Source organism: Myodes glareolus, chromosome 7 (genome assembly GCF_982192425.1).
Source record: "Myodes glareolus chromosome 7, mMyoGla1.1, whole genome shotgun sequence".
NCBI classification, from domain to species: domain Eukaryota; kingdom Metazoa; phylum Chordata; class Mammalia; order Rodentia; family Cricetidae; genus Myodes; species Myodes glareolus.
In genome coordinates, this window is record NC_142032.1 from 21,565 (window position 1) to 34,414 (window position 12,850).

At 37.7% G+C, this 12,850-nt stretch overlaps 1 pseudogene; it reads right to left on the reverse strand.

Moving 5' to 3' along the window:
• Positions 1–241: 241 nt before the first annotated feature.
• On the reverse strand, positions 242–1,167 carry LOC148121271 (olfactory receptor 4C11-like; annotated as a pseudogene).
• Positions 1,168–12,850: the final 11,683 nt, after the last annotated feature.

Sequence of the window (12,850 nt, forward strand, 5' to 3'; positions counted from 1 at the left end):
CCTGACTAATGGCAGTAGTGGAATAACTGTCTGGTTACATTTAGTTAATTTAAAATTATTTGTTCATTCTCTGACTAATTATTGCCATCCTCATTTTTTAATTTTTATTTAGAACATGAGAGAATAATATATTTGTTCTGAACTTTTTTCTTATTTAATAAGGAGTAGTAAGAACACAGAAAGTGATATGCTGTAACATGTAGCTACAATATTCAGAAATGATAATATTTGATATCTGGATTCATTCAGTCATAATTTTAACATGCCATAACTTTTTCATGGCATTTTTTTACTTCTGCATTCCTTAGTGTATAGATGAGTGGGTTGAGAAAGGGTGTTCCAATTGTATAAAATACTGCTACCAGCTTGTCCATAGGAAAAGTGGTTGGTGGCCGTGCATATATGAATATGCAGGGACCAAAGAATAGGATAACTACTATGATATGAGAAGTGCAAGTAGAGAGAGCATTTTTCTTCCCTTCTGCACTGTGGTTTTGCAGAGAGTGTAAGATGACAAAATATGAGATCATCAAGAGAACAAAACTGTTTGAGCAGATTGCACTACTGTTAGACACTAAGAGCAGGTTTATCATATATGTGTCCATGCAGGCAAGTTTTAACAAGGGCTGCAAGTCACAGCAGTAATGGTTAATCAAATTGGGCCCACAGAAGGGCAGTCTCAAGGCCAGAACAATTTGAGCAGTAGAGTGTATATAAAAGATTCTATCCAGGCGAGAACAATCAGGATAACTCAGACAGACCTGATGGCTCATGATGACTGGGTAAAGCAAGGGTTTGCAGATGGCCACATAATGGTCAACAGCCATGAGAATAAGGACAAAGATCTCCATGCAGCCAAATAGATGGAGAGCAAAGACTTGTGTTACATTCATTGTAGGAAATGATGCTCCTTTTAGAGATGGCATCCACAATGAGTCTTGGGGCTGTGGATGTTGAAAAGCATGAGTCAGTGAAGGACAAATAAAACAGGAAGAAGCACATGGGACTCCCAAGGGTCTGGCTGAACTTGATTGTTACAATAATGAGTGTATTCCCCACCACAGTACCCATGTAGAAAATTAAGATTACAAACACCATTTTCTGCTTCAGGGGATCCTGTGTCAAGCCTAACAGTATAAACTCAGTTACACTGCTGCTCTGCTGCATTGTATCAGTCCATGAGAGGAAATCATAGGTCAGAAATAATCTGAAAAAGAGAAATGAAAAGTATAAAATGCATGCTAAATTTGAAAGTTAAATAGGGTCCGTTCAATTACTTACTAATTGTTATTCTTTTTTTGTATCTGAAAATATCAGTTCAATCATTATTAAATAAACTGCACATTCAAATAATGAAGGAGACATAGACTTTTGGATAGAAGCATTAATTTTGGAGGTATAATTTGAGTAGTTAACTTTCAGAATTAAATGCCCCTTATTAGTTTATATGAGATCTGTTTTTGATTAGTATGTTGAAAACATTCAAAATATTTTGCATGTTCAATTTAATATGCTTTTATTTTATTTGAACCCCATAGCTTCATAAAAAATAAACTTATATGCTATATATTTTGAACATTCAGGCAATGATCATTTAAATATGTGAGCCTAACAAAAGAGAAACAATGATAATAAAATTTTATATTTGAAGAACAACCCTGTCTGTTTATCCCACAGTAAGAATGACTTAATTACCTTCTCCAATTCAATATATTCCATTTTAATAGGTCTCAAAATCTTAAAGCTGTTAGGATTACAAGGAATTTTTATCAGAAACACTAATGTGAACATGCAGGAAAGAAGAGAAAAATATCTGAAATAAATTAGAACTTTTCTTCATTTTCAGGTGTAGTGAGGAGCTGTGGGCAGGCCTGCTTTTCGCCTCACCCGGCTCCCGCATGGCTAGCTTAGTACCAGAAATAACAACACACAAATTGTATTCATTTAAGCACTGCCTGGCCCATTATCTCTAGAGAGTTAGTTACTGACTAACTCTCATATCTTGATATTAACCCATTTCTAATAATCTGTATAGCACCACAAGGTGGTGGCTTACTGAAAAAGATTCAGCATGTCTGACCTGGTGACTGGCTCCATGGCGTCTGCCTCATTTCCCTTCTTCCCAGCATTGTGTTCTGTTTACTCCACCTACCTAATTTTCTGTCCTATCAAAGGGCCAAGGCAGTCTCTTTATTGACCAATGAAAATAACAGAATAGACAGATAACCCTCCTCCATCATTTCCCCCTTTTTTGTTTAAACAAAAAGAAAGGCTTTTAAGATAGTAAAATTACATATAACAAAACAGTTATCAAGTAAGAATTACAGTTAAAATATTTATATCTATTTTATCTTTATTATAATAATAGAAAACTATAACTAACCATTTTTTAACTCCATCAAAGACTCCAGAAGGATATAATATTACCTAAGTAAACAAGAAGTAAGCATCTTCCAAAACTCTAGAAATGACAGAGACATCTCGCTGCCTGGACAGTCACCCAAAGTTTCTGTGTACCGTTGGGGCATCCATCTTTGTCCTTTAGGCCCATCATACCCAGCAGACATTTCCATGAAGCAGGAAATTTTAAAGGCAGTTTAGTCACTATCTGTTGTGTCCTGCAGAATGTCTCATAGACTCTTTCATAAATCAGGAACCCTGAAAGATCATCTCACCTTCAGGCAAGTTTAGCAGTCCTCTCTCTGCGGGTTCTCTGTGTCCAGTTTATATAACAGTCCAGGCAAGAGCAGTTTTTTGCCCAAATGGCTAACCAACTCCATAAGGAGCCTCTTTGATGCCCGTCTTCCTCTTGAAGTAGATTGGTGCTGCCAGGAGCAGACGTGTCTCATTGTCATGAAAAGCCCTAAGTTATTAAAACATTAAATGCCATGTTCTGTAGTCTTTGAAAGGTATGAAGAATGCCTATCTTAAATATATCTATGCACATCTAGAAAATCAAACTAACATTATTACAAGCTTGACTATTATCAATGATTATCCATTAACAACCTATATTTTTAATTATACATTGCATTTTAAAATGAACTACACAATCACAATACCTCAATCAAGATCAGAAATATATATACATATAACAAAATTGACCTTAAAATCCATACCAATGCAAATTATTCATATCTATTTCATATCCCCCTTTAAATGTAAAAGAACATTTATAAACAATATTTGGGAATATGGATGTAGTTATTTCTCTCCAAACTTCTTCCTGCTGTATAGGGGTGCAGTTAATCAGGTCTTTTATGGTATAACCTGCTAGGTTTATCTCAGTTGGCAGATGAATGAAATAAATTTTTGAGGGTGTTCACAGCAACCTTTCAGGAGGACGTGGTCTATCACATAATGGTAATACTGGGATAGAAGCAATCCACAGGGTCTCATCCTCTGTGAAAACAAAAGAAGAATCTCTTTTCCAAAGTATCGTATCCTTACATCAAAATTTTGAAGTCAAGGTATTTTTAAAATATCTATCTTGGATTAGTTCAGCAGCATTTATAAACAAATATCTTCTAGCAGCTGTTGCTCTTTCTCAGCATTTAGACAATTTAAAGAGAGCATAATAGCATACAGTAACAAGATTCTCTGTGTATTTTTCATCTTTGTGTGGTTTTATTTTAACCTCTATTTCTTTTATTTTTACTTTTACTTTTTGAGACAGGTTCTCTGTATATCTTTGTCCTGGAATAACTCTGTAGACCAGGCTGTCCTTGAACTCACAGAGATTCCTCTGTCTCTACCTCCCCAGTGCTGGGATTAAAGGTGTGTGCTACAACAAACACTTTGAACTCACAGAGATCTGTCTGTCTCTGCCTCCCAGGCATTGGGATTAAAGGTGTGTACTACCACACCTTGAGGTCACAGAGGTCAATCTACTTCTGCCTCCCTTGTGTTGGGATTAAAGGTGTATACCACCACACCCAACTACTCTCTTTCTTCCTTTTTTACCCTAAGAACTTTAACCTTTAGCCTACATATATTTTTAACTCATAGTAAACCATTTAGAGGTTATCCACATTGGGCGCCATTTGTAGTGAAGAGCTGTGGGCAGGCCTGCTTTTTGTCCCACATGGCTCCTGCATGGCTAGCTTAGTCCCAGAAATAACAACACACAAATTGTATTCATTTAAGCACTGCCTGGCCCATTATCTCTAGAGAGTTAGTTACTGGCTAACTCTCATATCTTGATATTAACCCATTTCTAATAATCTGTATAGCACCACGAGGTGGTGGCTTACTGAAAAAGATTCAGCATGTCTGACCTGGTGACTGGCTCCATGGCGTCTGCCTCATTTCCCTTCTTCCCAGCATTGTGTTCTGTTTACTCCGCCTACCTAATTTTCTGTCCTATCAAAGGGCCAAGGCAGTCTCTTTATTGAGCAATAAAAATAACAAAATAGACAGATAACCCTCCTCCATCGTTCAGGTTTAAAGAGATATTGGCATTTCAGTTAATTACTGAAACTTTGATGGAATTCATACTATGCTGCGGGAGCTACTTTTGCTAATTCAACCAATAGCCTTTGAGATACCAGCCCACTGGGGTGTGGGATCTTTCACTTTAAAAATAAGCAGCAGCAGCCCTCTCACTCTCTTGCTTGCCTCGGATTCCGCTTCTGTCTATCAGATGCCTTTCCTGATCCTGCAGGAGGCTGTTGCCTAGGACGGTGATCTGTAAGTTTTTCCTTTTAAATAAATAACCCTTTTATTAATCTTAATTCTGAGTTTGTATGGTATTGCTTTGCTCTGTGACTTACTCCATCAGTTTGGCACCCACGTGGGTCAAACCCCACCTGGCTGCAAGTCGCCAGAGCAGCTTGGCTGGAACTCCCACCCCACCACTCCACCCCCACCTGCCTGTGGCCTCTGTGTGAAACCAGTAGTAACCTCCACGTCTCCCAGATTCTGAGCAGGTTTTTAAAATCCCTCCTTGGACTGTGAGTCACAGAGCTACAGTGCAAGCGCAAGCAGTTGCTGAAGCTACGCTCTTTGAAATCACCCGCCGCCATTACTGCCCGCCTCCACCCATGAGTTTCTTCAACCACCTGCTTTAGGCAGTCCAGCAGGCTACCCCGACTCTGCAACCTTAAGTCGCTAGGTGAGCCTGGGGTCTGGGGCGCTTCCTCCCTAGCAGAGGGTTTTATAGCGGCTGTGGTAGCGGTGCATAGAGGTGCGCTGCCAGGTGACTCAGGGACCGCAGCATGGGGCCTCCTTAGATGCAGCACAGTGGCTGCTCAACCCTCTGCATCGGATTGATCAGAGTAACAGGGCAGGCGCACCCAGGTCGGCCGCCTTGTTTTTGGCCACTAGAAGCCCTCTTACTCTGTGCTCTGTGTCTGGCCTCTGGATTTTCTCTCTGTGTACATCTAACTTTTCAAGTGACTCATTTTCCCCAGTTTGAAAACAAAAAAAACAGAGCAGATTTTAAAAGAGGATTTGTTGTGAAGCCTGTGGTTCCAGTTGTGATTGTGAAATAGTGCCATCTGCTGGTTAACAGGTAAAATGGCAGGTTTCATTTTTAATGGGACTCTGGCTGTGGTTGTGTCTGCCACTTTGGAAGAGATCACAAGAGGCTTATATGCCTTTGGAGATACCTCAATTTCCTGGTTACTAGGTTTCAGTTTTTTCATCATATTATATTGATATGGAAGCATATGACATTAATTGACAGGACTAATACCATAGTGAAATCACTAGAAACCTTTGCAAGTCAGGAGATTCAGGCCTTACATGAGACAATGATTAAGAGATTTGAAATGATAGAAGAAATTATAGGAAGTGAACCAGGCAAGAAGATACAAGAGCAGGATACTATGCCATCACCAGCTATCAGAACTGGCTTACCTCGTGTTTTAGCAACATACCCTGTGCTTTATTCTGACAAAGCATCGACTTCTAAAGGCTTAAAAGGAGCCAAAGAAGCTAGATGGATGCCAATAGGAATGAATGACCAAAGGAAATTAAACAAGCCGTCATTAATTATGGCTTGCACTCTACATTTGTTAAGGAAATAATAAGAACTTGGGCTTCTAATGTCTGGGCCATTCCCCACAATTTTTCCCAGTTGTCTTCTCCTGTGCTGGAAGATGGACCTTCTTTGATGCTTGGAGTTTATTTCAAAGAAGAATCCAAACATATGAAACAGCAAGGAAGAACAAAAGGTATAGAGGTTTCACAGGATCAAATTCTTGGCATAGGAGAATACGCTTATCCACAGGTCCAAGCTCCTTATGATGATGAAGTTTTGACCCTATGTTATAAGGCAGCCCTGAATGCCTGGGAGAGGATACCAGAGCCAGGGAGGAAGGTTAGACTCTGTCTAACCAGGGTTAGACAGAATCAGGGAGAACCCTATACTGACTTCTTGCAAAGATTAAATAAGGTTCTGAACACAGGAGTAACAGACCCAGAAACTAGATGACTACTTCTTGAATCGCTGGCTTTTGAAAATGTAAACTTAGACTGCAAAAAGATAATTGGGCCTTTAAGGTCTAGGTCAGCACCTATGGATGAGTGGATCCAGCACACCATGAACTTTCAGACCTTTAATTACGATGATGAATCTTGGGTAGGAGAAGCAATTTCCAAAGCGGTGAGGGGACATCAATCTGCCAAATGTTTTAGGTGTGGTAAATTAGGACACCTAAAAAGGGATTGCAGGCAAGGAATTTCTAGGAATAATACTTCATCTGGGAATGGCAGGAATAGGAAACCTTGGCCTTCGGGTATATGTAGGAGGTGTGGCAAAGGATTTCATTGGACCAATGAATACAGATCAACAACAGATAGACAAGGCAACCCAATACCATTGGGAAACTCCCAGAGGGGCCTCTTGCAGGCCCCCAAGCCAAAAGTGGCCCAGTCATTCCCAGTAACCATGGAGGACATGTCGCACCAGGAAAATTAAAAACTCTAGAAGCTTCTGCACAAGATCGTAAGGTTCTAAATGATGGTTCAAATTTGGAGGATAAGTCAGAAATTCAAATAGGAAATAAGAAGTGTATATTTTGGCAAACCTCTATAAATGATCAGAGACCAAAGCTGAGAGTACGTATAACTGGCATTCTGATTGTTGGCTTGATAGACACAGGAGTGGATGTGAGTATCATCACTCCAGAATCTTGGCATCCAAATTGGCCTCTTAAAGAGGCAGATGTTCAATTACTAGGAACTGGAACCATATCTCAAGTTAAACAGAGCATGAAGATGGGTTGCCTGTATTGGGCCAGAAGGTCAAAGGGGAAGGCTAAGGCCATATGTAGCTGATATTGCAATAAATTTTGGGGGCCATGACCTACTACAGCAATGGAATACTCAGATTAACATTCCTGCAGTCCCAGGAACTCACAATTCAGGGAAGGATGTAATAAGGTACTATGCACGAAGGTCACCAGCCATCCAGGCTGTACAAAAATATAAAGCAACTAACGAACCTTTAGAGGTACCAACAGCCCTACCTTTAAAATGGCTAACAGAGAAGCCAATATGGATTAAGCAATGGTCTTTAGCTGAAGATAAACTGCAGGCTTTAGAACAATTGGTACAGGAGCAATTAGATGCTCAACATATTGAGTAGTCAACTAGTCCTTGGAATCCTCCTGTGTTTGCTCTAAAAAAGAAATATGGCAAATGGAGAATGGTGACAGATTTAAGGACTGTCAACAAGGTAATACAACCTATGGGCCCTCTACATCCTGGGATTCCTCTGCCTTCTCTGTTACCAAAAGGATGGCCTCTTATAGTTAATGATTTAAAGGATTGCTTCTTCACTATACCTTTACAAGGAAAGGATAGAAAAAAAATTTGCTTTCACGGTGCCTACTTATAATAACTCTCAGCCTACTAGGAGATACCAGTGGACTGTTCTCTCACAAGGAATGCTCAATAGCCCCAGCCTGTGTCAATACTTTGTAAGTCAGCCATTGGAAATAATATGTAAGCAACTCCCTTAATCTATAATTTACCATTACATGGATGACATTTTGCTATCCGATTCAAACATAGATACTTTAGAAAGAATGTTTGAGGAAGTACAGATAGTTTTGCCTAAATGGGGATTACAAATTGCTCCTGAAAAATTCAAATAGAAGATTCTGTTAATTACCTAGGTTACCAAATAGGTTTACAGAAAATTAGGACACAAAAGGCACAAATTAGGAGAGACCGGTTATGGACTCTTAATGACTTTCAAAGACTGTTAGGAGACATTTCCAGTCTATGACCAGCTGTTGGGATAACACCTTATCTAATAATTCATTTAAACAAAACCTTAGATGGTGACAAGGATTTGAATAGTCCAAAAGAATTAACATCTGAAGCAGAAAAGGAACTGATGATGGTTGAGGAAAAATTATAAGAGGCACATGTGGATAGGGTGGATACAAATCTTAGTTGTATTCTAGTCATGTTGCCTTCCAGAATTTCTCCTACAGGAATTTTAATGCAGAGGGAAGATACTATTTTAGAATGGATTTTTTTTACCACACAAACCAAGTAAAAAAAAAAACCTATGTAGAAAAGGTCTCTGAATTAATTATAAAAGGTAAACTGAGATTTCATCAACTAGCAGGTATAGACCCAGCAGAAATTATAATGCCTTTCACTACTGATGAAATAAAAAAGTTATGGGAAGACAATAAACCATGGCAAAGGGCTTGTGTTAATTTTTTGGGAGAAATTAATAGCAACTATCCCAAAAGTGGTAGACTTAACCTTATAAAGAGAACTTCTTGGATTCTTCCTTGAATTGTACATGATGCTCCAATAACTGGAGCTTGTACATTTTACACTGATGCTAATAAATCAGGGAAGGCTGGTTACAAATCAGATGAATTGAGTAAGGTGGAACAAAGCCCTTATAATTCTGTCCAGAAGGCAGAATTATATGCCATTTTCATGGTGCTAAGGGATTTTAAAGAATTTCTTAATATAGTTACAGATTCACAATATGCAGAAAGAGTTATCATGCATATTGAAACCACTGAATTTATTCCAGATGACACAGAGTTGACTTCATTGTTTATCCAGGTACAAGACATAATCAGGAATAGGCTTTGTCCAATGTACATAACACACATCCTGTCCCATATGGGTCTGCCAGGTCCTCTAGCACAAGGTAATGCAGAAATTGATCAATTACTGATTAGAAGCATGTTGCAGGCCTCAGAATTTTATAAAAAGCATCATGTCAATAGAAAAGGTTTAAAGAAAGAGTTTTCCATCGCATGGCAACAAGCCAAGGAGATAATAAAGAGATGTCCTACTTGCTCTTTATATAACCAAACACCAGGGTACTCAAAGGAATGAAATCTGGCAGATGTATGTGTTCCACTTTGCAGAATTTGGAAGATTAAAATATGTACATCACACCATTGACACTTATTCAGGCTTTCAATGGGCAACTGCCTTGAGCTCAGAAAAAGATAACTCAGTAATCACACATTTATTAGAAGTTATGGCCATTATGGGCATACTTGCACAAATAAAAACAGATAATGGTCCAACTTATGTCTCTAGGAAAATGAAAAGGCTTTTTGTTTATTATAATATTAGGCATGTTACAGATATACCATACAATCCTACAGGTCAAGCAGTCATAGAAAGATCAAATAGAACTATAAAAGACATGTTAAATAAACAGAAAGGAGTAGAAAATGCCCCCCAAAATAGATTGCATACTGCGTTATTAACCTTGAATTTTCTTAACGCTAATGAGAAAGGAACAACGGCCATAGAAAGACCTTGGATAATGGAAAAGTCTGCTGAATTAAATGAACCAATTTATTTCAAGGATGTGCTGACCTCACAAAGGAAGCCAGGAGATGTGCTGCGTTGGGGAAGGGGTTTTGCTTTTGTCTCCACAGGAGAGGAAAAATTGTGAATACCATCAAAATTAACAAAGGTTCGGTTTGAAGAGGAGAAGCCTCTTGGAAAAGATAAATAACAATGCATTCACAAGGATAATAATCATACCAAAGGCAAGAAAAACATATAGTTTGGGGGCATGGTTCTTTTCTTATCTCCACAGGAAAACATTCACCTTTCAAGAATTTAAGGGACCCTGGATATTTGAATACTGATGGATGGAAACTAGTTACAACCCAATATGGATCAGCAAGAAAACTGAATAGGTTCAGTAAGTATAATTATTATGTACAGTTATCAAATGCCATAAAGTTTTCAGCTAACTTGGTTTTTCAATCACCTGTTTACAGTGGTATTTTTGCCTTGATTTGAGCTTGTACAGACTTCTACATAATGTCACATTCATTGTCAAATGTTCACATGAGCATCTGCCTTCTTGTGTCTAGAAAATACTGTTCTCATAGTGTCATTATCTATGACCTCTGGCTCTTAAAATCTTTCTTCATTCTCTTATGGTAAAGATGAAGGAGAGCAGTGTGATGTGCATGTCATATTTAGTACTAAAAACTCCAAAGTGGCTTATTTTATGCATTTTGATCAATTAAGGGTTTCTTCATTATTTGCCATCTACTGCCTGGTGATTTACAGACACAGGCACCAAGCAACCAGTGTGAAGAAATGATAAGTAAAAATGCATTTGTAAATGAAGACTTCTCATTCAGTTCCCGGCTGTCCAGACCTGAATAATCACACAGAAACAATATTAATTGCAAAACTATTTGGTCAATAGCTTTGATATACTCATAACTAGCTCTTACATTCTAAATTAACACATTTCTATTAATCTATGCATCACCATGAGGCCATGGCCTACCAGTAAGTCTCTGGCTTCCTTCTTTGGAAGATACATGGCATCTCTCTGATTCTACCTACAGTTTCAATATATCTATGTTTAGATTTCCTGGCTTTATTCTGGACAGACACAGACTGAAGCAGATTCTTTATTAACAATGGTAATAAAACATACTCACAGCATACAATGGGGAATCTCATATTATACATTCACAACTGAAAGAGAAATATGGCATCACCAGAGTCCAGTGATCCAACTACAGCAAAACCTGAACATTCTAAGGCAGCTGACACATAAGAAAATGAACTTTAAAATTACTTTATGAAGATGATATTTGCTCTTAAATAGGAAATAAAAATTCCTTTAGAGAAGTCAAGGAAAATTATAAACAAAATAAGAAGAAATCAATAAAATCTCTCAAAAAAGCAAAGAAACTAACAGCAACAAAACCAACAAAAACAATCACACATGTAAAGAAAATGGTTCAATACTTTAAAACTGAAATAGAATTAATTAAAAAACACACAAACAAATGAAATTCTATAAAGAGAAAATCTGGGGAAGTGAACAGAAACTAAAGATGCAAGCATCATCAACAGATTACAAGAGATTGAAGAAAGAGGAAATAGATTCCTCAGTCAAAGAAATGTTAAATCCAATAAATTCCAAACACAAATTTCCAAGAAATCTGGGACACCATGATAAGACAAAACCCAATAATAAGAGGGATAGAAGAATAAAAATAGTTTTAAAGACACAGAAAACATATTCAACAAAACATAGAAGGTAATTGTCTCTAAATATACCAAATAAGGACAGAATTTTTAGAGCTACAAAGGAAAAAGCAAGTAGTATTTAAAGGCATACCTATAAGAATTACATCAACTCCTCAGTAGAATCTAAAAGCCTGAAGTTCCCAGAATATAGAAAGAAGTTTCTGTTCTGACTGGTCTCACAGGCATTCAGTCCCAAATAAACACACAAAAGCTTATATTAATTATAAACTCTTTGACCTGTTGCTCAGGCTTATTTCTACCTAGCTCTCTCAACTTAAATAACCCATAACTCTTATTTATGTGAAGTCAAGTGGCATGGTGTATTTTTTTTCCAGTGAGGCATTTTAATCTTGCTTTTTATGTGTTTGGCTGGTGACTGTCTCTGTGCCTTTTCTCTTCCTAGAATTCTCCTTATCTGGTTTCTCTGCCTATATTTCCTGCATGGCTAGTGGCCAATCAGAGTGTTATTAAACCAATATGAGTGACAAATCATTACAGTGTATAAGAGCATTATCTCACAGCACTAGACAGATTTTTTTACAGACACTAAGAAACATTAGAAAACAGCTCTTACTACTATACCTAACAAAACTTTCAATCAGCATAGATGGAGAAAACATCTACATTCCATGACAAAACCAGATTTAAACAATATCTATCCACAAATTCAGCACTAAAGAAAGTAATAGACAGAAAACTCCAATCCAGGAGGTTAGTTGTATCCACAAAAACACAGGCAATAGATAATATCATACCAGAAAGTCCCAAAGAAGAACACACACACACACTACCACCACTAACAACAAAACCAAACAAAATATCAGGAATTAACAATCACTGGTCACTAACATCTCTTACTATCAATAGATTCAATCTGCCTATAAAAAGACACAGGCTAATGGAATGGATTCAAAAATAGGATCCATACTTCTGCTGCATACATCATGCTTCCTCTGTGCCTAGATGGCATCTTCTCTGTCTTTCCTGTTCCCAGAATTCTCCTAGTCTGGTTGCTCTGCCTATGCTACCTGCCCAGCTACTGATTAATCAGCATTTTATTAAACCATTACAAGTGACAAATCCTTAAGGTGTACAAGAGCATCCCACAACAACTACTCTTGCAACTGACCTATGTTTGATTCTCAAAACCTATCATATGTCAGTTCATAATTTAACTTCACTTTCAGGAAATATGATACTCTATTCTGACTTCCACAGTATCTTTCACACATGTGATACACATAAACTCATGTAAGGACACACCCATACACATAAAAATAAATAAATCTATATATAAATTTCTTATATAAATGTGCATATATGAATGATAAATGTTCTTCTT